General features: G+C 40.5%; 1 protein-coding gene across 1 annotated transcript in view; it reads left to right on the forward strand.

The window, feature by feature from the left end:
* The first annotated feature begins 309 nt into the window (after positions 1–309).
* The window catches only part of LOC134226235 (putative fatty acyl-CoA reductase CG5065), a 57,622-nt gene continuing 33,265 nt past the window's right edge, over positions 310–24,666 (forward strand). The window contains exon 1 of the mRNA XM_062706859.1: positions 310–517. The gene's annotated coding sequence lies outside the window, so the exon portion shown is untranslated. The remainder of the gene's footprint in view (positions 518–24,666) is intronic.

Genomic DNA, 24,666 nt, shown 5'->3' on the forward strand with positions numbered 1-24,666 from the left:
TGCAATTATTATCGATCGACGAAACGGTCACCAAACCAACGTTAACGGTACCAGATATGGTGCGTCTCCATCGGTGGACTACCATCATCATCATCAGTAGTGCCATCATCGCCACGCCGCCGTCGCACGGTGGAAGGCATCGCATGCAAAACAACAACAACGGCATAAAGCCGGCTCAAGCCTGTAAGTACGATGTACTTAGTGTGACTTTCAATGAGCCGTTGTTGTTGGGGTTTCCACTGCAAACTGCTACAGCTTGTACTATACTCGCCCGTTGTAGTTGCTTGTACTTAGTTATGCGGGCGTTCTTCCAGGGCTACGTTCAGTCGGTGTTCATCTTTCGAGTGACGCGGACGCGATTTAGCGCTTTTTGTGGGGTTTTCGCCATCCGGAAAATTCTGATCCTGTAACTTGGAATAACCTTTCAGGGTAAACTAGCTGCAGTGCCTCGAGAAATAACCTTTCTTGGAGGAATCGTGTAATTTGTGCTCATCGGTCAACGCGTAATTTGTGGAACGTGAGTGTAACTGTAATTTAAAAAATAAAATATCAATGAAGCTTGATACAAAAATAATTGGTTGAAATAATTTAGCACACTGAAATAATTGTTTGTGGAGTAGAGTGATAAAAATGCGAACAAAGGAAATGATAATAAGAATTACTAAGTGCAATTATTTAGTGACGAGATTTGCGATAGCCAATTTCAGAACCAATTGTGGAACCCAGAATGCAACTTATTGAATAATTCATAAGTTCTGGAAATGTGATACTTATGGAAAATAATAAGATTGCAAGAAAATACGGCAAAATTGAAAAGTGGTATTAACTGCAGGTGTTCGTATGTAACACGAATACGATTAATCAGTGAATTCAGCAAAGTATTACTTTTTGATGAACAAATAATTCAATAACATGGTTTAGATTGAAAGAACATATAATGTAATTCAAGTTATCGCTGTATGATATTTATATATCTAATTTTTTTAAAACCTTAAATGTGAGATTAAAAAGATATTCATTTTTTCCTAACACCCCCCGTCACCAACTCTGATCATATTGGAAGTCATGGGCGTTTGTTACTAAGAATGAAGGAATGTAAAAATGTCTCAAGTTTGCAATACAAAATAATCGAATCTTAAATCTTAAAATTCTGGTTATAATATGTTAACATTAATATGCTTACATGCCATAGAAAAAAAAAGTGGATTTTTCAAATTACTTTTTTATGTAATGAAGTGCTTTGTATGAAGTTTATTGAATCTGACCTCTATAGATCTGGAAATAAATACGAAGGCACCACTTTTTTATATAGAGCTTTTTACAAAAGGTATGGCTTTATAACAGAGTGTTGATATTTAAAGCTGTTAAGGAATGTTTTAGTTCGTTATGATTAAATAATTCAAGTCTTTAATGCTATATATTTCCAAAGAAATTTCCACGAGAACTTCTTTGTCATTTCCACGAGAAAATCTTCGTATTTTTTTGGAATTTCATTGTCAAAACCGTTTTCTCAGCATTTTTTCAATGAAAATATCATTTTGAATATTTTGGAACTTTCACTGGACAGTCTTTTCAATTTATTTGGGGCATTCTTTAGTAGGAATTCTTGGAGTGGATTCCACAGGAATCCTACTTTTTAATAATACGTTTTCAAATAACGTAGACTTCAACAATTATCAATCGACGCGCGAAATGTTGGACCAGTTTCTTTAAGAGCCCCGTTTTCTAATGGGAAATGTGTCGAAGGGAACGCAAGCGTATCATATTCCCATGTACAGGGATTTTAATAGCGGCGCGCCGATGCAAAAATGTGGGCGATGACGTGAAGCCATAAACTGAGTTTCCACGAACAACGTAACCTTGAAGAAAATTCCATCAAATTTACATTTTTTAAATTGATGTCTTTTATAAGAAAATAGGCATGAGTTTTCTTTCATTGCATGACTTTTTTGTAGGTAAATCATGACAGGGTAAAGGCAGATATTATTGGCAGGCTATGCAGTATGGGGAATTGACCTTTTCCGTTAAATTTGTATTTTTATGTGTATTTAAAAATTTTACCTATATTTTGTGAAGCCTACCGTGGGGGTCCGAAAGCCGTCTACCTCGTGAAATATCAATAAATTAAAGGGGGATTGAGGCATTTATTTTATAAATAATTTATCTCATCCTATCCTTATATGTGACAGTAAGCTCTTCAATCATTGAAATGGTAGGCTTTGGAATTAAAACAAATTGCTTCCCAGCAAACACGGATTTTAAGGTGCCATTTATTCGCGTGTTTTGGACAGCTCGTACCAAAAGTGACTGTTTTTCAATGCAAATTGCAATGAAAAAGATCAGTGGGATATACATGGAATGGATCATTTCTCAAGGTGCGTATTGAACTATTTACAGTAATAGTTTAGTCAATCGGTCTACTTCAGTTTGAAATAGCTTGATCCTTTGGACGGACTTTGATTCAGGTGGTGTTAGTTTTCTTCATCATTTTATCATTTTTGCCTTTCTCGAACACCAAGGTATAACGAAAAGGCTATATATTTACTTCCAAGACGATTTTGTGATAGAAGGTCCGGAGACCCACAGTGTTATATACCAATCGACTCTGCTCGACGAATTGAGATGATGTCTGTCTGTGTGTATGTGTGTGCGTGTGTGTATGTATTAGAGTGGGGCGCAGTTGTATGGAAAAACGCAAACTTCGTCCGATCAAGTGAGATCAAGGTTTTTCTGAATCGTTTTGGGACCTCAATCAACTGTGCAAAATATGGGCTCGATTGGTTGACACCTCGCATGCCGCATCGCGTTTTAAATTTACATGGAGATTAGTATGGGAAAACGTACTTTTTAACATTTTTGCTCTTAGCGGCTTCAATTTATCATCAATCACGTGACTCAATACGTTAGCATCTAGTCTGGAAGATGCTGAAAGACTTTGCCGAAGAAGGTACGTAGCTGGAAGGTCTACAAAAAATGTTATTACGTTTCGAAAATTGATTGTGTAAACCATATGCAAGAAATCAATGTTTCTGCCAGCACTACCGAACAACCTATGGTTCTCGAAGAACAAAATCCATCTTCCTTCTCGTCGAATTTTTTTCTTTGTGAAATGATTCCGGATAGCTCCCATTAGCTCTAAAGCCCTATAAGATCAATTATTTTGAAATAACACTCAATTAAATTATTGGTCCACGTAGTACGGCAGTGTTGGCAGAATAAAAGATTTTTTGCATATGGTTTGAACACTTAATGTTCTAAGCGTTATAACTTTTTTCGTGGACGTTCCAGCAACGTACCTTCTTCAGCAAAGTTTTTCGGCATCCTTTTGGTTATACTTTAACGCAATGTGCCACTTGGTTTACGATGAACTGAAGCCTTTAGTAGTAGAAATGCAAAAATATACGTTCTCCCATACTAATTTCCATACAAACTTCAAACGCGATGCGGAAAGCGAGGAAGCAACCAATCGGTCCCAAATTCTGCACAGTTGTTCAGGACCCAGAATGGCTTCGAGAAACCATTGATTTGAAAAAATGACCATGACGCCCCACTCTAGTATGTATGTGCGCAAAATAAAACTCACTCATCTTTTAGGCACTTATCTTGATTCATTTTATTTGCATCTCTCACACTCTCCCAATGCATCGAATAGCATCAAAGAAAAGTTTAATATTCAAATTACTATCCTGCTCATAGCATATTAATTTATTTCCCGTGATAATGAACATGTCTGTTATATTGCGTTTTTGGCACTTTACAAGAGTTTTGCAAGAATCTTTTTCTCAAAGTCATCTTTTTCTCACACTCAATACACTCAAAAGATGATTTTCCATGTAGGGGAACGGTTCGGCAATTCATCCCATAGCTCCTATTTCCATCCCATCAAAAACAAAGCAATAAAAAGGAATTTGGTTTGTTTCTTATTTTTGTGATTTTTTTCACCAGTAAGCACGCATGTTAGCAAAAAGAAGCGACGAGATTGGTGTTGTATTTCTTTGTTTTGCGATGAGATGAATATATGTTCAGTGAGATGGAAAACGGAACAGTTCCCCTATATTACTTGTGTGTGAGTCCTCAATCTGAAAACAAATAGATGTCAAATCAAGGTGGAAATCGACTTAGTTTATACGCTTACATGTGACTAACGAGTAATGAGTTATAATTGGGTAGATTTCAGTAACAAAAATCGATCAACCTGAAACGAGAGTGAGCGTGTGAAAAAAATCGACAAATCACAAGGCTTTTTTCTACATTCTTCTATATTCCTCCTTCCTTGGAATTGTTCCTAGGGTTCACTCCCACTCCCTATAATCGTCTCCATGGATAGGGAAAATTTGATTGAAATCGGTTATAGGGTTCAGAAGTTACATTGAAATGTTTGTTTTATATACAATACTTCTCCCTCTACACCCTCTTGCATTTTCCAATGACCCTTCTATCCCCACGATATACAATCCCTTCGGATAGAGAAAATATGTACCAAATTTGGTAGAAATCGACGCAGGTTTTTGAAATTTGCGCTGAATTGATTGTCTTTAAACAATTGGACTCTCTTATTTCTTCCCAACGATCTTCCCATTTTCACTATAATTGTCTCCTTAGGATAAAGAATACGCGAACCAGATTTGATTGATTGACTCTCCCACTCTTTCTGATATTTCCTCCTAAAATAAAAATCATGTGTTCCAAATTGGGTTGAAATCGGTCAAGTGGTTCAGAAGTAGTTAGCAAACATACATAGATGTAAAGAAAAAACCTTATGAGAGTTCCATATTGGGGAAGGGTCTCAAACCCCCACAGAAACATTTCTTGCCTTCAAAAACCTCTATATGTAAAATTAGTTTCAATTTGCTTGTTTAGTTCTCGAGCTCTGTAGAAATTTGTGTTTCATTTGTATGGGAGCCCCCCATTCCAGAGGGAAGAGGGGTTCCGAACCATCACAAGGACCTTCCCCGGCCCCAATAAAACCTTGCATACCAATTTTCACGCCGATCGGTTAATTAGTTCCCGAGTCTATATGAGTCCGACGAACAGATATTCATTTTTATGTATATAGAAGAAGAAGATTTATTTATTTATGATCAGGCTAAGGCCGGAGTGGCCTGTGCAGTGCATAAAAGTCTTCTCCATTCAGCTCGGTCCATGGCTGCACGTCTCTAACCACGCAGTCTGCGGAGAGTCCGCAAATCGTCCTCCAACTGATCGATCCACCATGCTCGCTGTGCACATCGCCTTCTTGTTCACGGAGAACAGAAGGAGAATATATACCTTAGCCTTATTATGCTGTGGTTGAGCACATTTATCGGTGTAAATCTTCATATATTTAAACTCTTAACAAAATTATACCACCAGACTTCTGCTCACTTCTGGTTATTTCGCCCAGTAGTCAAAAACAGCAATAATTGTACAAAATATCTTATTTAAGCCGTCAAAAGTATCAAGCGAAATGGAGCTTCACAGAGCATAGAAACCAAATTTCTATGAAAACACGTACTTTTGTGAAATAAATTCCGTTTTTCACAACAAATGAACGTGTCGAATAAAATCCAACAACTCACATGCCTTCTACAAGCCACATTCTACAAAATTCAAACTTTTTTTTAAGTGAGGAGCCAAAATTTAGCTTTACAGAACATAGAAACAAAATTTCCATGAGAATACGTAGTTTTGTGAATTAAAACCCGTTTATCTCAACAACGGGGCGTGTTACAAAAAATCTTAATACATGACTGAATTCAGCAAAAAAGAATCTTTTAAGTACACTGAAAATTGTTGAAGGGAGTGAAACACTGTTGACTAATGTTATCGCTGAATTATTGATTAATTTGTGTTAGTAACCAACGTTATACTATATTCGCACTACAGCCTGAATAACATGTTATTAAAATTATCTACAGAATAAAGCTCATCAAGATAGCCGAATAACATGTTACAAGGCGCTAGTGAAACATAGTATTACATCCTAGGCTAACATTACCTCCTGTTACTCGTAGAAATGTGTTTCGCACTCAACCCGTTATATTCTGAATGCGTAAAAATAGCAATTTATACACAGTGCATGTTAATTTACGTCCTAATTATAGTTCAACGATAAAACTTCACAAGCTACATTGGAGTACGATGTTGCGGATTATTTAGTTCATGTTTGATTCGTTCACCGGTAGCTAATAACAAAAGCAGATTCTCTTAATATTACATGTGATTAGCTTGTAGCCTGGTGTTTTTGAAACAATACGAATTCTAACAACTTTGTAACAACACTCTTTCTGCATAATTAGCTGCAACTGGCGCTCTCACGCTCCAGTGTGTCGAGAAAACGTCATGTTTAACATCGGGGCCCGCAGCATAGCGATAAGATGCGCCATTACAAAGAAAATTATACGAAAAGCCATTTCGACTTGGTTCCTAAGAATCCGTTTTAATTCTAAAAACTTGATTTGCTTTTCAACTTAGTGTTCCATTAGCATTTAAACAGTTATTGATTGAAAGCTTTTCTATGCCCACCAATTGCATGAATATGTATCTTGTGTTCCAATATACAGTCCCACGCCTTTGCTCGCAAGGCTAAATGGATACACAATACAAATTAATCATTCTATTAAATAGTGGTATTTCGTTGAACGATATATCGCACAGAAAATGAGTGAAAGGAAAATGTGATGAAAATAGAAAAGTATATCATCTGAAAGATGTGAGAATTTCTGCAGAAATTCCAACAACCCCAGAGATTCTGCAAAAATTAAACCAAGAAGTCCACAAAAAATTATCAGCAGAAATTCCTGCGGAAATTCCTATTGAATTTCATGCAGAGATTTCTACGGGAATTCATGGGAATTCATGCGGAATTCTTCCGAGAATTCTAGTCTAGTCTACAGTTTGTGAAAGAATCCTGGAAAGTTTTAGATTCGACTACATCTATCACTTTTATTGTCATAGTTTATGTTTGAAGCACATCAGTAATGTGCATCCTACTGTGCAGCTTTGATGAATATTTTTGTAAAAATCAATACATAACTTGATTTTACATTTAGGCCATATAACGGGAACATCAATTTACAGTTTTGTAACACGATAATTGGTTGGGAGTGACTTAGCTAAGAAGATTAATGTACACTTCATCGGTCCTTGATATTTTGGTTGATGGGGCATAGTTTTTAATCTAGCGTAGATACAATTGTTTTTCTCGCCCTCTGAAACAAGAAAAAGAATCAAAATCGCAAAACGGAGTTCGCAATAGCAACTCCAATAATAGTTTTCAATAAACTTATTAGATCCGGCGCCGTTGTTTGCTAAGCATATGCTTGCCTCTTACCCCTGAAAACAACTTTCTTTCAATTCTCCCCGCAGATTCAATCTTGCTCATATTTCCAACATAATTATATCATCGTAGCACCATTTTCCGTTGTTTCTTCTGCCTCCTCCAACTTTCAACTGTTTCCAAAAAAAAAACTCAAAACTTCTTACTTTTTCTTAATAACTCTCAGCCAGTCCCCAATAGTCAGTATTATAATATAAGTATTATATTATAATTATAAAATGAAAGCTTTATCATGATTCCGTTTCCAATGGAACCACCATATAATATATGATGGTATGTATGATATCGTAGGAAAAAAGTTGAGTTCACGGTATCTTCTGACAATAGGCCAAATGTGATTATTTTAGCTATATGTGACAAACCCAACTACAACTAAACTACAACATTGGAATCAAGTTTGAATTAGTTCGATAGAATCTTGAAAAACAAATTCACCTGTGTAGTAGAAGAAATAATTATTTAGACAAAATTATCAAAATTACACCCTAATTAAAATTAGCCCATTTCACTCTTCAAAGGAGACGACAATGGGCCAAATAAGATAAAGCTCTTTTTCTAGAACACAAATGATAGAATAATATCCTTCGTTAGGTTTACTCAATTATTATTATTTATTCAGACTAAGGCCGAAGTGGCCTGTGCGGTATATAAGAGTCTTCTCCATTCGGCTCGGTCCATGGCTACACGTTGCCAACCACGCAGTCTACGGAGGGTCCGCAAGTCATCTTCCACCTGATCGATCCACCTTGCCCGCTGCGCACCTCGCCTTCTTGTACCCGTCGGATCGTTGTCGAGAACCATTTTCACCGGGTTATTGTCCGACATTCGGGCTACGTGCCCGGCCCACCGCAGTCATCCGATTTTCGCGGTGTGAACGATGGATGGTTCTCCCAACAGCTGATGCAACTCGTGGTTCATTCGCCTCCTCCACGTACCGTCCACCATCTGCACCCCACCATAGATGGTACGCAGCACTTTCCTTTCGAAAACTCCGAGTGCGCGTTGGTCCTCCACGAGCATCGTCCAGGTCTCGTGTCCGTAGAGGACTACCGGTCTAATGAGCGTTTTGTAGATTGTCAGTTTGGTACGGCGGCGAACTCTATTCGATCGGATCGTCTTGCGGAGTCAAAGTATGTACGATTTCCAGCCACTATACGTCTCCGAATTTCTCTGCTGGTATCATTTTCAGCAGTCACCAGTGAGCCCAAGTACACAAATTCTTTTACCAAATCGATTTCGTCACCACCGATGCCAACTCGCGGTGGGTGGCTCACATTATCTTCTCTTGAGCCTCTTCCTATCATGTACTTCGTCTTCGACGTGTTGATGACTAGTCCAATTCGCTTGGCTTCCCTCTTCAGTCTGATGTAGGCTTCATCCATCTTCTCAAAGTTACGTGCCATAATATCTATGTCGTCGGCGAAGCCAAATAGCTGAACGGACTTATTGAAAATTGTACCACTCGTGTTAATCCCTGCTCTTCGTATTACCCCTTCCAAAGCGATGTTGAATAGCAGACACGAAAGACCATCACCTTGCCGTAACCCTCTGCGGGTTTCGAACGGACTCGAGAATGCCCCTGAAACTCGAACTACGCACATCACCCGATCCATCGTCGCTTTGATCAACCGTGTCAGTTTATCCGGAAAACCGTGTTCGTGCATTAGCTGCCATAGCTGGTCCCGATCGATTGTATCATATGCGGCTTTGAAGTCGATGAATAGATGATGTGTGGGCACGTTGTATTCGCGGCATTTCTGCAGTATTTGGCGAATGGCGAACACCTGGTCCGTGGTGGAGCGTTCGCCCATAAAACCCGCCTGGTACTGCCCCACGAACTCCCTTGCAGTTGGTGCTAGTCGACGGCATAAAATTTGGGAGAGTACCTTGTAGGCGGCGTTCAGCAATGTGATTGCGCGGTAGTTGCTACAATCCAGCTTATCGCCCTTATTGTAGATGGGACACACGACACCTTCCATCCACTCCTGCGGCAAAACTTCCTCCTCCCAAATCTTGGTAATGACCCAGTGCAGCGCTCTAGCCAGTGCCTCACCACCGTGTTTAAATAGCTCTCCTGGTAGTTGGTCAACCCCAGGGGCTTTGTTGTTCTTCAGCCGGCCAATCTCCTCCTGGATTTCCTGGAGATCCGGAGTCGGTAGAATTATGTCCTGCGCGCGTTCCCCCAGGTCCATCACCATACCGCCATCTTCGTCTGCCACATCGCCATTCAGGTGCTCTTCGTAGTGCTGCCGCCACCTTTGGATCACCTCACGCTCGTTCGTAAGAAGGTTCCCGTTTTTGTCCTTACACATATCAGGCTGTGGCACGTGGCCCTTACGTGAACGGTTCAACTTCTCATAGAACTTTCGTGTGTTATTAGCGCGGTACAGTTGCTCCGTCTCTTCACGGTCTCGATCTTCCTGCTGACGCTTTTTCCTCCGGAAAATCGAGTTTTGTCTGTTCCGCGCCTGTTTATATCGTGCCTCTTTCGCCCTCGTGCGGTGTTGCAGCAATCTCGCCCATGCTGCATTCTTCTCTTCTACTAACTGCTCACATTCGCCGTCATACCAGTCGTTTCTCTGATCCGGGGGCACCTTGCCAACCCAGGTAGCACAAATAATCGTAAATGAGTTGTTGAAACTGATTAACGACTACTTTCATTTCCCGATATTAGTCATTAGCTGCTATATACAACGCAATTACGACGAAAAAAGCGCAAGAGGTGGAGCCAATATGCAACATATCTATTGAACTTGGGCTTTGGTTAACTCAACATCTTCAAAACCAATATGTGACCTTTGCCTGTAACTTGGAAATATGAGCATAGTTATAAGTAGGTTACGCAGAAATCACAGAAACAAGGCAAGTTTGTTTTTGAGTACTTATCATTTTCTCCATCTAAAGTACATAGCTATTATATAAACAGATTTGACGCTGGCGCTGCATCAAAAATGAGCGAACTCATTGATAGATGAAAACAAAAATACAAATCAAAATATGAACTATAAAATACAACTAATAATCAAAGGTAATATCAATATAAGGCCCTGAATTAATGTGCCATTCAATATTTATGGTAAACATGCGCATTCTGCCTGCAAAAATTAAACGCGCTGTTAGATTTCGTGAAATTGAAGAGAAAGTTGAGAAGAGTAAAACAAAATAATTTGTTTCTTCAACCTGTAATAGTGCAATGAATATGAATGGATAGGAATACATAGTTTGTTTATACTGTTTTCTTGATGAATAATTTAAAAATCAGCCCGAATCATACATACATTTGGAAATTTTCATCAAAAAATTAAAATCTTCTGCCATTTTTTGATAGAGAAAAATAATACAGTGATGTCCAGAAGATTTGTTACCTCCGATAAATTATCAATGAAAAAAAATCATTGATAAATTACTTAAAATTTTAAAATCAAACTGGCGATTGCGGGTAACAAATACTAACCAGTTATTTGGTAAATTTAAAAGTCATAATTAATTGTATTTCATTACTTACATCATATCACTTTACGGAGGGTGTATAGATTGAAGAACAGTAGAATGTTCTTTACACTTTTAAATAAATTGATTCGATCAATTTGATATTATAAAACCTATAGAATATATGCTTATAAATATTTTCCTGTAGATCCTACAGACATTAGAATGGTAAACTTCATTTTTCCTTCCTTCTTCAATCTGCCTCTTATTAATTGGAATTCGGATGAAAGAACTAATAGGATAGTAGATATCTCCAAAATACTTTGTATAATTTCGAATGTTATTTTGGATTTGAAATATGCTCACTCAGGATTTTCTTCAACTTGTTTACTTTTTTCCCACTCTGTCGGTAATTGTCTTTTCATGATTATGCATGCATATTTTTTTTTGTGTCCTCATTAATGAGGCTTTCCTTGGCCGGCTCACTTCATGCATACGTATTTTAAACAAGATTGAATAAGGCCTGGCCTTCTTAAAATATTCTAAATTGCTTGTTTTCTTGAGATGATCAATTAATCAGATTATTAAAATAAGCATGACAAAAATTCATTATCTTAAAAATCTAATTATCTAATTAAATAATATCATCATCTAAAAAAACTAATATTGCTATTTGTTTTCTTTTTTCTGTAAAAAATGCGACCATCCCGTTCCGTTAGTGTTATTGAGTGAATGAAATCATTGCAAAAATGTTTCATGCATAATGTCTATTTTCTATTTATTTGTAGTCAAAAATGTATGTATAACATTAAAGGGGAACTGCTACTGGATTTCATCTCATGGCTCCAATATTCATCTCATCAAAATCAAAGCAATGAAAAGGTATTTGATTTATTTCTTGTTTTTGTGATTTTTTCAGTAGTGAGCACACATGTTGACAAAAAGAAGTGACGAAAAATGCGCCGTATTTTTTTTTCACGCTGAGATGAATATATGTTCAGTCAGATGGAGATCGGAACAGTTCCCCTACATTATATCAGCGATTGATTTTTTTTAAATTAAATAATGATGAACATGGAATAATAATTTTGAGCGTCACTGTTTGGTTTGTGACTGCGAACTGGTAACATTTGAATAGTGTTATTATTTAAGTTCCAAGACCAAGAAAAAAACGATGTATAAAAAGCTACAAATGCAACAACATTTTGAAGTTTCTGCAACAGTGTTAGGACTACGAAGAAGTCAAAGGTGCTGTCAAACACAAACCAGCAATAATCAATACGAAAGCGCAGTCCATCCCAAGTGTTTCAACTTTAATATTATCACGGAAATATTATTACTAAAGGCATTATTTTTGGAAACAGAGGAATATTTTGAATCTCCACAATCATCTTCAGAGCTCTAAATATTTTTCGTTCATCCGGATCATTCTGTACATATTTGGTTGATGTGAGGTTTCCATATACGATGGTTGAAGCTGGATCATTTTGTGCTAAACCTTTCGAAATATCTTGGGTTCAATTTTTCGCGTACGATTGACGAGTTGGTTTGATAGTAGATAACGAAGGAATTTTTTGTTTGCGAAAAGGACATTTTCTTCAATTTTCTTCCATAATTTCCTATCTACTTTTCTCTTGACATACATTTCCAACTACTTTTCCCTTGACGTACCTCAACTAGGAAAGTTTAATCTAACATTTAGAGAACATCTTCACTCCACCCACGGAAACCAGAATTGTAAATAAATCAGATGTATGTTGAATTTCAGGCAAAATAACTGATATTTAACTATCGTATCGAAATAATCAGTGACTTGATTTTGAGACTAATGAAACATTTACATAACATGCTAATGATTTTATGTTTTAAAGTAACTTATTTATAATCGCAATACAACAAGTTTTTAATTTTTCTATTTCAATCGATGTTGCAAGTGCTTCTTGGGAAGTGCAGCGGTTGCGGTGCTACCAATGGCGGATGGAATATCTCTCCAGCCATCTTCAAGAGACGCTGCGCCTAGCTGCTCTGCCATTAGGTGTGCCACTTCCAGCTGCTGCGCGTATTCGTGGGCTAGTCTACCGTCTTGTAGCCGCCCAATGTTAAGCCGCGGCGTCCGACTTCGACGCTTAATGTACACCGTCGAGAGTTTTGAGCGCAGGCATAGTGCAACGAGGTAGTGGTCGGATTCAATATTCGTAGAGAAGAGTGGGGCAAGAGTGCGCGTGGGGTAAGAGTACGTTTTCGATTTTTTGAAGTAATAAAAAAGATAAACTAGCAGCACTGCATCAGGTATTCTGGCCAACTATTATCATGTGTAATTGTAAACGATTTGAATAAAGAACAAGGGAGATATGGAGTTAGATAACTTTTTGGTCATTTTGCTAAAAATAATTGGATTTCCGCAACTAGTATTTCATTACCATATATACGTTCAATCAGGTGAACATTATACTATTTCGATAACCTATTGTATAGAGTACTTTATTGCACAGAACACCAATCCGGTTAGTTTTTCAAGAAGTCAAAACCATTACTTGAATAATTTTTGGGACTGTGGGGTAAAAGTACGCAGGAACCGGTGGGGCAAGAGTACGCATATGAATCTTCAAGTTATGATGTCAAACCCGTATCTCCGGCCGAAATAAGACTTCTTCCAAAGCGTAAAGATCCACAACTAAGAAAAAAGGGACAGAATTCGAATTTATCACAAGTTTTTAGGATAAGTTGAAGTAATTCGGTGTTAGAAAGGAATTAGCGAACAAAGCACTGAAGCGAATAATGAAACTGTATTACCCAAGCAACCAAAAGTTCAGATTTTACTTAAATTTGTGCCTAACCGAACCAATTGGTTCACTATTGGTTCACATTGAGTTCCAAGCCCCTTAACCGAACTTCAAAGTTCACTTCTGCGCTCCCACCATACAAAAAATTACTTAAAATGCGAGCTGATTAAGCCAAAACATCCCATCTTATCCGTACTTTTGGTTGCTTGGGTAGGACTTGTTGAACACCTAAACGTAGTACGTAAACACAATTTCATCTAAATGATAATTTCATTTAATCAAAAGAAACATTCATAAATTACGCAACGTTCAGCTTGGTGGGGTTGCGAGATATGTGACGATCCATATAATTTTTAGAGGATTCATACAAATAGTGTAAGATAAGTGGGGGGGGGGGGGGTTGATGAAATAGCCAAATTTTACGTTACGTGATTGGTGGACTTTCTTTAAGGAAAATGCCTTTGTATACGCCACGCGAAACCTGATAAATATTTTTACCTCTGTAGTTTTTTGTATATATAAAAAACAATGGTTGTTCGAATGAAAGTGCACATTTTTAGGACCCCCTCCCCCTTTAAGAGTTACGTAATCTTTAAACATTCCGTAATATATGCTCATTAAACATCAATTAAATGTTATTAACTTTTATTTGTGTTAATATATACTTAAAGCACATGATTGGATAAATGCGTACTCTTACCCCACCCGATGCGCACTTTTACCCCACCGGTGGGGTAAGAGTGCGTTTTTCACTTGTCTTGCAATAAGGGTTCTACTAAAACGAATCTTAATAATTTCAATATTTTTTCCACTGGTTAACATAAAGGAAGAGTATATGAATCATCGACACTGATTTGATATGCAGAAGCTTGCTTCATAAGGGCCACATGATCGATTGAAAACTAAGTGCGTACTCTTGCCCCACTCTACTCTACTGCGGTAAGTGCGGACATTCGTGATGTCGGAGAAGAATTTACCGTCGATTAGAACGTGGTCGATTTGGTTTTCGTTACTTGGTTAGGTGATCTCCATGGGGCCTTGTGGATATTTTTGCGGGGAAAGAAGGTGCTTCGGACTACCATTCCGCGGGAGGCTGCGAAGTTTATGCATCGTTGGCCGTTGTCATTCGATACGGTGTGCAGACTATCCGGTCCGATGACCGGTCTATACATTTCCTCCCTTCCTACCTGCGCGTTCATGTCACCGATGACGATTTTGACGTCCCGCAGTGGGCATCCATCGTATGCTCCAGCTGTGCGTAGAACGCTTCTTTCTCGTCGTCGGGTCTCCCTTCGTGTGGGCAGTGCACGTTGATGATGCTATAGTTGAAGAAACGGCCTTTAATCCTCAGCTTGCACATCCTTGCGTTGATTGGCTGCCAATCACGCGTTGGCGCATCTTTCCCTGCACTATGGAGCCGGTTCCCAGCTTGTTGGTGGTGCCACAGCTTTGGTAGAAGGTTGCCGCCCGATGCCCGCTTTTCCACACTTTCTGTCCTGTCCAGCAAATCTCCTGCAGCGCCACGACGTCGAAGTTGCGGGGATGTAATTCATCGTAGATCATCCTGTCGCACCTGCGAAACCTAGAGACTTGCAGTTCCATGTTCCAAGCTTCCAATCGTGATCCTTTATTCGTCACCTAGGTCTTTGCCGATTATAGCGAGTCGAATTATCTCTTATATTGTTCGTAATTATTGGTTTTCCAGGCGGCTTATTGGCCCTGCGCAAACCTCCTGTCTCGCCGGAGGGCCGTCGTGTCAGGGTTGTTTAGCGTCCCACCTAACACCAGGACTTGGGCTTGTACGCTTTGAGCGGCACACGGTCGCTTTGGCGGAGCCTACTTGCGAATACATGCAGCTTTTTATAGAGGTTTAACAGGGCCCACTTCAAACCCCATCACATCCTAGGCAGGCGCCACAACTCGCAGATGGCCTGGGGAGGGATCGTCAAGCCCTTGGACATAGTCCCTGCTGCCTGCCTACAAGCAAGCACAGTTTCAATCTGTTTTGATTTCAAAGAACAGTAAAATCGATTGAATTTTGAGTTTATTTGAATGCTTCAAATATGTGCATAAAAATACATTTAAAATCCCAACATACTTTTATCTGTGAAACTTTCATGTATCTGATTGCTGTACACCTCTTAATTTCATTTATTTAGTTAACATCTAAACAGATAACACTGAATCAACAATTTGACGCCACAATGCACGGTTCGAGGCCACATCTCTCCATCCTCGGATACGCCCCACGCTCGCCAAGTCGTTCTGCACCTGGTCTGCCCATCTCGCTCGCTGCGCTCCACGCCGTCTCGTACCTGCCGGATCGGAAGCGAACACCATCTTTGCAGGGTTGCTGTCCGGCATTCTTGCAACATGTCCTGCCCATCGTACCCTTCCGGCTTTAGCTACCTTCTGGATACTGGGTTCGCCGTAGAGTTGGGCGAGCTCATGGTTCATTCTTCGCCGCCACACACCGTCTTCTTGCACACCGCCAAAGATGGTCCTAAGCACCCGTCTCTCGAATACTCCGAGTGCTTGCAAGTCCTCCTCGAGCATTGTCCATGTTTCATGTCCGTAGAGGACAACCGGTCTTATGAGCGTCTTGTACATGACACATTTGGTGCGGTGGCGAATCTTTTTCGACCGCAGTTTCTTCTGGAGCCCGTAGTAGGCCCGACTTCCACAGATGATGCGCCTTCGTATTTCACGACTAACGTTGTTGTCAGCCGTTAGCAAGGATCCGAGGTAGACGAATTCCTCGACCACCTCGAAGGTATCCCCGTCTATCGTAACACTGCTTCCCAGGCGGGCCCTGTCGCGCTCGGTTCCGCCCACAAGCATGTACTTTGTCTTTGACGCATTCACCACCAGTCCAACTTTTGTTGCTTCACGTTTCAGGCGGGTGTACAGTTCTGCCACCTTTGCAAATGTTCGGCCGACAATGTCCATGTCATCCGCGAAACAAATAAATTGACTGGATCTGTTGAAAATCGTACCCCGGCTGTTACACCCGGCTCTCCGCATAACACCTTCTAGCGCAATGTTGAACAACAGGCACGAAAGTCCATCACCTTGTCTTAGTCCCCGGCGCGATTCGAACGAACTGGAGTGTTCGCCCGAAATCTTCACACAGTTTTGCACACCATCCACCGTTGCTTTGATCAGTCTGGTACACCTCTTAATATTGAAAGCTATTTAAAGCATCTTTAAACCAATAAATCATCTCTTTTTTTGGTAAGATTCAAATTGTTCTCCAATTATAAAATTTGCGCATTTAGTAAGAGAGGGACGCCCAATAAAGGTTTCGCCAAAGGCGCTGGGAGCTCATGCTATGGTTATGACCAGTAAAGTTTTCAACATCATTTAAAAAACTCTGATTAATCCACCTAGCCGTGCTGGTGCCTTTCTCACGCCAAAAAAAAAACATGCTAAAAATATGAGTTAGTATTTTTAGCGTGTTTCGCGCATAAAAAATAGTTTTTTCGCCATAACTTCCCGAGCAAAGTCTGAAAACATAATGAGAGCATATAAGCACGGCCGTGTAAAGAAAAATCCCATATAATTTTTTTTTGCAAAATTGCTCCATTTTGCATGATCGGTCGAGAATTCATAAAACTTTTTTTACACTTTTTACACGGAACACATCCCCCGTGTAAATAAAGAATCGGGTGTAATCATATTCGGCGATTTCACAACATCAAAACGAATTATCGTTTTGCTCTCAAGCTTTGCTCGGGTTCTGAGCCCATAGTCCGATCTGGCAAATTTTTAACCCTTAAAGACGCAAGGCGATTTTCTTTTTAAATCATCGAAAATATTTTTAACGTAAATAACGATTAAATTCATTCACATTAAGCGTATTTTCGGTTTGTTGTTTTAAAACAACATTGCGCATTGAAGGGTCAATAGCAAACAATGGAACCCGAGCAAAGTCTGAAAGCATAATGAGAGCATATAGAAAACACATCATGACTGATTTTATATTTTGATCTCATTTTGCTGTAGATTTCTGAATTGTATGATCTGACATCAAACTGTGAACTTATTTTGTTATCGGAACCAATATCAAATTTAGTTTTCGATTTGCTCTCATCGATACCAGGAATAGTTTTCGAATTGATGTCACAGTAAGAGTTCTCTGCTATACATTTTGTTATTTTAACCGTTAAAACAACCAAAAAGATATCAAATTAAGTAATCATTTTCGGCAACATCAAAACAAGTTATCGTTTTGCTCTCAACCATTGCTCGGGAACAGGACTCTCCTTAGCCGTGCGGTAAGACGCGCGGCTACAAAGCAAGACCATGCTGAGGGTGGCTAGGTTCGATTCCCGGTGCCGGTCTAGGCAATTTTCGGATTTGAAATTGTCTCGACTTCCCTGGGCATTAAAGTATCATCGTGTTAGCCTCATGATATACGAATGCAAAATGGTAACCTGGCTTAGAAAAACCTCGCAGTTAATAACTGTGGAAGTGCTTAATGAACACTAAGCTGCGAGGCGGCTCTGTCCCAGTGTCGGGATGTAATGCCAATAAGAAGAAGATAAAGGACTCCCCGTCGAATGGAACTTGTTGCGAGTAATTGCTAAGTTTCAAAAAGTAAGTTTGTTTACAAAATTTTGTAAACATACACAAATACACACACACATACATACATGGGCATCATGGTTAATTTTTCAATCAATAGTTTTTCGAAACCATTTGGGGTCCCAAACAGCTGTGCAGCATTTTAGCTCTATTGGTTGCTTCCTCGCTTTCCGCATCGTGTTTGAACTTTGTATGGAAGTTAGTATGGGAAAACGTAAATTTTCGCATTTTTACTCCCAGATGTTCCAGTTCATCATAAACCAAGTGATGCATTGCGTTAAAGTATACCCCAAAGGATATCGGAACACTTTGCTGAAGAAGGTACGTTGCTGGGACGAGTCACCTGATTGATGATAAATTGAAAACGCTAGGAGCAAAAATGAACGTTTTTCTGTTCAGAATAACTTTGATTTTGATCGAGACGAGCCAGCCTTGGTCTCCTATGAGTCTCCGAGCCTTCTCTCAGAAGTTTGATGCTGAAGTGATCATATAGCCTTTACGTATACTTAGTATACGAGAAAGCCAAAAAAGTAACTGGATTAATAACAAAGAGACTCAATGTCAAAATTGGAACAGCGCGTTTGCTGTCAAATCGGATGTTCCAATCGAGCACAACGTTGTCAAAGATAGGTGTATATATACTTCTATATTCAGGCACTTTTTAGTTTGTATCAATCATCGATGATAATATTTTTTGTATACCTACAGGGTGTCGTTCAGCACTACCCAGATCACATAGTTGGGGGCAGCAGGGACTTTGTCCAAGGGCTTGACGACCCCTCCCCATGGCTACTACGAGTTAGACCGGGACCATCGTCCCTAACCCCTAATCCCAAGGCGTCAAGCGACCCGTGCCGAGGGGATGCATGGCCAGGGGGGTGAAATAATAAGCTAGGCCTTTAACGGAGCCTGTGGGGTACCTGGGCACCCTCCACAGTAATTGTCCCTTACCGCGTCATGCTGGGCTCTGGCGTGGTGGACCTCTTTTCCCGAGCAACTCGTGGGACCAAAATGGAAAACCAAGTCAATTATTCAATTAGTGGTAGTAGTGTAGGCGACAACCCCTTCGCAAGAGGTGGGTTGTTCAGGTCTCCGCCTAGGAGGCCAGAGGCAATAGTCGGCAGCTCAGTGCGCAGCGCCAGCGTGGGTCACTCAACCTTCCTCTCGGCTAGAAAAACGCCGGTAGGGGTTATTGACGGCCCATGGCTTGTGGAGGCGATGAACCGCAAACGCGATGGGCTTTCGGCCTTCGAGGTGGCGACGGAACAGCTGGACGCCATCATCGACTTTGCGTCATCGAAGCATAATATCAGCAAGGACCTTAAGAGGAGCTTGCAGAAACATCGAAAGTCGATGCTGGACGCCAAGCTGGAGAGGGCGGTCGGGACGGCCAAGTGTAAACCCGTGAAATCGGTGGAGTCGAGGTCTATCCAGACTGAGGCCCAAGGATTCGCGGACTCGGGCAAGGTCGAATCGACCGAAGGCGTGCCAGCGAAGACGGTGGTGCTAAAGTCTACCCAGACTGAGGCTCAAGTATTTGCGGGTACGTCGGGGGTGACTGCTCCAACGGAGCAGACACAAAAACGGGGGAGACAGTCTCCAGGGGATGAGCTCCCTGGGGGCCGCTCCAAAACGCGGAGGGTTACTACCCCGAACAAGGGTAGTGGGGCTGGGAAGCTGAACCCCGGTCAGGTAACTCCAAAATCGGGGGAGGAAGGACCTGGAAAGGTCCGTCCACTCAGGAAAGACGGTGGTGAGGGGTTACGGCAGGCTGAAAGTTCTCAGCCGCACCAGACCAGGGAAATAGAGGGGGATGACGCCTCCTGGACCCTGGTCAAGAACAAGAGGAAACCGAAGACGTCAAGGGCCGAAAAGAAGGCCCAGGCGAATGAGGGTAACAAGAAGTCTAGGGTAGGCGCCAATCGCTCCAGGGGCGATGCCCTAGTCATCACGGCGGACGAGGCTAAGTACTCGGACGTTTTGAAGGCGATGAGGAGTGACGTCAAGCTCGGTGAACTCGGCGCCGACGTACGTCGAATAAGACGTACCCGGATGGGCGAGATGATACTCGAGCTGAAGCGGGGCGTCTCGCAAAAGGGCGCCGCCTACAAGAAGTTGGCGGAGGAGGTCCTAGACGAGACGGTCAAGGTGAGGGCACTCACGACGGAGGTGAATATAAGGGTTAAAGACCTGGACGAGATCACTGAAGTCGAAGAGCTCGTCACGGCACTGCGGCGACAGTGTGAAGTGGAGACGCCCACCGCAGCCGTTCGGCTACGGAAAGGTCCGGCAGGGACGCAAGTAGCATTGGTTCGGCTATCTGCAGCGCACGCCTCCAAGGTAGTCAAGTTAGGGAGCGTCAAGGTGGGATGGTCGGTATGCCCTGTGCGCATATACGAGCAACCCGAAGTTTGCTTCAAGTGCCTGGAACCGGGGCACAAGTAATGGGACTGCAAAGGCCCTGACAGAAGCAATCTCTGCTGACGCTGCGGATTGGAGGGACATAAGGCACAATGCTGCACGATCCCTCCCAATTGTTTGATTTGTTCCAGCAAAGCTGTGAACAGCAAGCACCCCATGGGGGGTTCGATGTGCCCGGCGTTTAAGCGTGCTGCAAATTCACAGTGCAGGTAACGCAGCTGGCTTGCTCGGCCTCGCCGAGGAAACGGCGGAACACGTGTTGTTCGTGTGCCCAAGTTTTCGCGCAATGCGTGACCACATGCTTGCCACATGTGGTCTGGACACTACCCCGGACAACCTAGTTCGGAGGATGTGTAAAGATGAAGTTGGCTGGAACGCCGTTTTATCGGCTATCGCCCAAATCGTCTCGGAGCTTCACAGAAGGTGGCGCGTGGACTCAAGGATGGCTAGTTCAGGCGCAAATAAGAGGTGGTCCAAGGGATCGGAGTCGGCTTCATGGGTCATACCGGTGGTCATGCTCTGTGGTCGAACTCGATCCTTTTATCGAACAAGTGGCCGCGCGAAGAACAACATGGTATCGTCGCTTTCGCGGCGTCGGTCAACCGGGCGGGTTCCGAGCCCGAGAACGGAAAGGGGTTCTCATCAAGGCTGGGGCAGGCGTAGGCCTCGCGTCGGCAAATCCCTCTGTGTGCTGGCGAATAGGCCCTATCGCAGAAAGGTCAATTTGGGGTGCACGCGGCATCATCATTCTTGATACCAGTCGTGCAGAGGGAAGCAGGCGCGAAGTCGACCCTTCCCACCTTCCGAGGACATAGGGCGTGGTAAGGCCACATGGAAAGCCGGCAACGCGCGATGTTCGGTGCTGCAAGGACACGCAGCTAACCTCGAGGGTGCGTTGTGCACTGGCCCCCCTTTGAAGCATTACTTTCTGGTTGTACCGAAGGGACTATGGGCTTGGCGGCAATGGAAACGGTTTAGCGGGTCGGGGATGTAGTCCTGCATCCCTCGGTGATCCCTAACCCCGCACTTCCTGGTCAACGCAGGATGTCTGTTGAGCAGATTCCCCCTCCATTGTTTAGGAAGAAAAAAAAAATGATCACATAGTTGACGTATAAGCCAAAATGACCAAAACACACTTTTTTGGGGATATGGATTCTTTGTACGATTATACATATGCTCCATGAAAAAATATTCATGTTTTGTTCGAAAACATTCGAGTTATGGCGATAATTGTTTTTGTAAAAATGGTCATTTTATCGCATAAGTTGACGTACCTCCATTACCTTCTGCAATATGGAGCAAAAACCTGGCTCATATTTTTTAGACATTCACAATCCACTAATTTAGCACAACAGAGGTTTTCGTTTTACTTTGTCGTATTTCAGGACTACTTTATGATTTGGGCGTAACTGATTTTGTAATCAAAAATTAATAAGCAAGTTCCTGCTAAAGCAAGCATTTCTTGTAAAATCCACGGTATAATTCGACAAGATAAACGTTTATATTCTTTTGAATCAATAAAATAATGTTTGTTTGCTAAATATTGTCGCCAAAAGTTTTGATTTAAGACAATCGCGATCATTCAAAAGAAAGTATAATACAAAAGAAGAATGAAAATCCATTAATTATGTAAATGTTGTGTCACACTTTTGTTTAGAAGCATATCAAAATTGTGTATGGGAAATCACACTTATCTAAATCCCCATTCCTCCTAATGTATGGGTATTTTCTAAAAGTGCATATCATAACCAAAATCTAGCTTCATTTTTTTGCGTGGCAGGAGAGGTCTGCCACTGAGGACTTAACACATAAGATTTAGTGCGTGTTAAATGGGTTTTTATTTGTACCTCAGCTTGTTAATATTGGTATGTATATTTCGAGCACATTTACCGGGAAGGATCCTAATATATTCCACAGCTGTTATTTTAGTTTTTACAATTGCAATCCAATTCTTATTCTTGTTTTTCATTACCTTACCCAGACCGAACTGAATTATGGAACATTATATGGACTTTGATGTAAGATTCAAAAAAGCAGGCATAAATATCAACAAACAAATGCACCGAAGTGTTATTTAAATATCAAGATGTGTTATGGATAAAAACAAACTAATAGTTCGAGATATTAATCACTTCTTCCAAATACCATTAATTGATAACCTCATGATATTTCAGAGCAAATTTGGATATTGTCGTTTGATATTTTGTGCTTTTATATCCTACATATAAATCAGGCCCATATCTCATTTTGCAATCTAATCACGATTGATTTACTTCTAATCCTCGTCTACTCGGGTATTTTAAAATAGGGATTGGAACCATGTTTGCTTTAAATTTGGTTGGAACGAGGGCTTTGACCAATACATGAAAACGGTAACTGCTTGCACACTTGTTACAGAACCATTCTAATGCTGTAATAGTGCAAAAATCCTCGTACGGTACTGATTAAATTCTTTGCAACACGAACTCTTCCACACATAATTTTATCTTTACCACATAATTTTAATTTTCACGGAAAGAGCCATCTGAAAAACCTTTCCCGGAAACTCGAACTTATCAAAAGATTTCCCTTCTTCAATCAATAAATCGTTGGAACTAACTACAATTATTCTTTAGCGCTATATAACCACACATAGTAGCCTGGTTTTTACGCCATGTTATGGGAACAAACATTTCACAAAACGTTTGCATAGGCGTAACTAGAGTTTCGGTCTAGGGGGGCCATGGCACCAGCTGGTGGGATGTAATTTTCAAAGGCGATTTAAAGCACTGTGCGCATGGATTGCAATAGAAATTGTTTGACTAAGTTTATCGCTCATTCGTCCTAGAACCAACATAAAAAAAATCGCGAATAATACAATTGATTTCCAATGATGCTGTGATTGCTTCAAAACGCTGTGTCTGTGTCAACTTGTCTTCTCCATGTTACTAAATGTGGATAAGTGTGTAATCTAAGATTCAAGAATCTTCTTCGAATTATCTATAAATGAAATTTGATATGAGTATATTTCTGAAAGTTTTCAAGCATTTCCATGATTACTTAATGCATAAAGATCTCGATTTTTTTGAAACTTGAAATTTTTGAAACTCTTTAGATGTGGAATAAATTCCACGAAATTTTGTCATAATCAATATAAGTATTCATGCAATTCCAAAATGTATGCTATGTGCTGAAATAGTTAAGTACCGATGAACACAAATTTGGAATCCTAAAGTGTTTTTTATGAGTCATAAATTCCATGAGTCATAAATCAAATTCCAGAATAACATAGGGTTTTTGTAGTTACTGACGTTAGGAAGAGGCTTTATTATGGTTTTCTGAATAGGTGAGAGATTTCTCTGCAAAAATCAAAGAGACTTGAGAAGCAACCAAATCGATCTGAATTGTGCTGCAAAAGAAATGTTTTCTGATAGGAACTTGTTTCTAAATCTAATTTTTTTTATCCTAAAAAACAAATTCTAACTAAAGCAGGCACAAAAGAGTTTTCCGATGATCCTTATGAAATCGCCAAAAAATTAAATGAAACAAGATCTTTTAAGGATTATAAAAATATTTCTTTAATGCAATCTCTGTTGTGAGTGCGAAGGTTGCCTAAGTTTTGTCCTAATACTTTCAATGGAATGCGTTGTTGATTTTTCTGTCATTGTAACAAAGATTCTTAAGTTTTATAATTTTATATCTTTCTGTGCCAGAATTATATAGCGAGAACAAAAAGCTCCATAGAAATTTGATCAACTGTTTTGCGGCATACCTTGCGATTAACTCGAAGAGTTTCGAAAGAATGGTCGTTCGAAATTTCATTGACCGGATTTGTGTACATGTGCTCATTTTGATGAAGTTGCTTCAGTCTTTTTTGAAGCGGATGGTAGTTTAATAGAACAGAAATATTTATATCTTAATACAATTATGTTTTTATGTTTCTACGACCAGGATACTAGTCAAACAAATGCAGAACAAATTTAACAAATAAAGCTAGCAACTGAATTAGAAGCGGCATTGATTTTAGCTTAAAAATCGAGAAAATGTTCCCAGGGGTCCAACTTAAATATTTCGATGCTTTGCTGAACAAATGGTCATAGATGTGATAACGCAACAAAAAATATGTTTATAGAATTCATAATCAAAATT

This window comes from Armigeres subalbatus, chromosome 3 (genome assembly GCF_024139115.2).
Source record: "Armigeres subalbatus isolate Guangzhou_Male chromosome 3, GZ_Asu_2, whole genome shotgun sequence".
Classification (NCBI taxonomy): domain Eukaryota; kingdom Metazoa; phylum Arthropoda; class Insecta; order Diptera; family Culicidae; genus Armigeres; species Armigeres subalbatus.